Here is a 1,177-nt window from a genome sequence, read left to right on the forward strand (position 1 = left end):
CCACAATCCAAGGAAATCTGAGAGGGGAGAAAGCACAAGGACTTCGGGAAAGAAACTATGTTGGTGACATGCATTCATGGGACACGACCACACACAGATGGAGAGAGACAGAGGAGGAGAGAGGAGCTCAGTGTGACATAGGAATTCCCTCAACAGTCTAAACCTTTAGAAGCATAACTAAGGGCTGGTCAATTATGGACATATCTTGAGTTGAGATAACTCAGAGATTCCTTACAGTGCTGTTGAAGGCCAGGACAACGCCAACCAAACTAGTTATATTTTTAGATTCTTGAACTAACGTGAACCATGTTTCTGCCCTCTTCCAGTTTGGCTCACCTATGGAAACTCTATACAAGTTAGTAAGACCTCATACTGTAAGGTTGGGATAGAAAGAGTGACAACTCATGAAGGTGGGAATCAAAGACAACCACTTTCTTAAAAATTGCACACACATCATTTAGTGTCATTGTAGGGGGCACCCAGATTTGAACTGAGGACCTCTTGACCTGCAGTCAAATGCTCTACCACTGAGCTATACCCCCATGAAACATTTGTCTAAAATCATGGTATGTGCTCATATCTGATTAAAAGTTTCCATGTTTTTTTTCCCAAGTATCCAAAACTCATCTCCTGTATGAAAGGTAGCTAAAAGAAGTATTCATTTTTAATCATCAATAAAGTCACATCTGAATTCATGTCAATGACTATGGATTTCAACACTAAGAGCAGTATGGTAGGCCACACAATGATCCTGCATAGCTTGAAGCGTCAACGTATGCCGCAAGTGCCCTGCTATGCCATGAACTACTACAAAGAACTACTACAAACTACTATTTTTTGTGACTGTTATTGCCACTCTTCATTTTAACCCTGTCAGACACCGCCTACCAAGAGCCTGGGTCTGTCCCAGGTTTCTGCCTAAAAGGAAGTTTTTCCTTGCCACTGTTGCACTGTTGCTTGCTCTGGAGGAAACTATTAGAACTGTTGGGTCCTTGTAAATTCTGGAGTGTGGTCTATCTGTAAAGTGTCTTGAGATAACTCTTGTTATGAATTGATACTATAAATAAAATTGAATTGAATTGAATTGTTGCACTGTTGCTTGCGCTGGAGGAAACTACTAGAACTGTTGGGTGAGTGTTCTAGATCTACTCTATCTGTAAAGTGTCTTGAGATAACT

At 40.9% G+C, this 1,177-nt stretch overlaps 1 non-coding gene across 1 annotated transcript; it reads right to left on the reverse strand.

Moving 5' to 3' along the window:
* Positions 1-470: 470 nt before the first annotated feature.
* Positions 471-542, reverse strand: trnac-gca (transfer RNA cysteine (anticodon GCA)). The gene has a single exon. It is a non-coding gene; the product is annotated as a tRNA-Cys (tRNA).
* Positions 543-1,177: the final 635 nt, after the last annotated feature.

This window comes from Etheostoma spectabile, chromosome 4, assembly GCF_008692095.1.
Source record: "Etheostoma spectabile isolate EspeVRDwgs_2016 chromosome 4, UIUC_Espe_1.0, whole genome shotgun sequence".
In the NCBI taxonomy this organism is placed as follows: domain Eukaryota; kingdom Metazoa; phylum Chordata; class Actinopteri; order Perciformes; family Percidae; genus Etheostoma; species Etheostoma spectabile.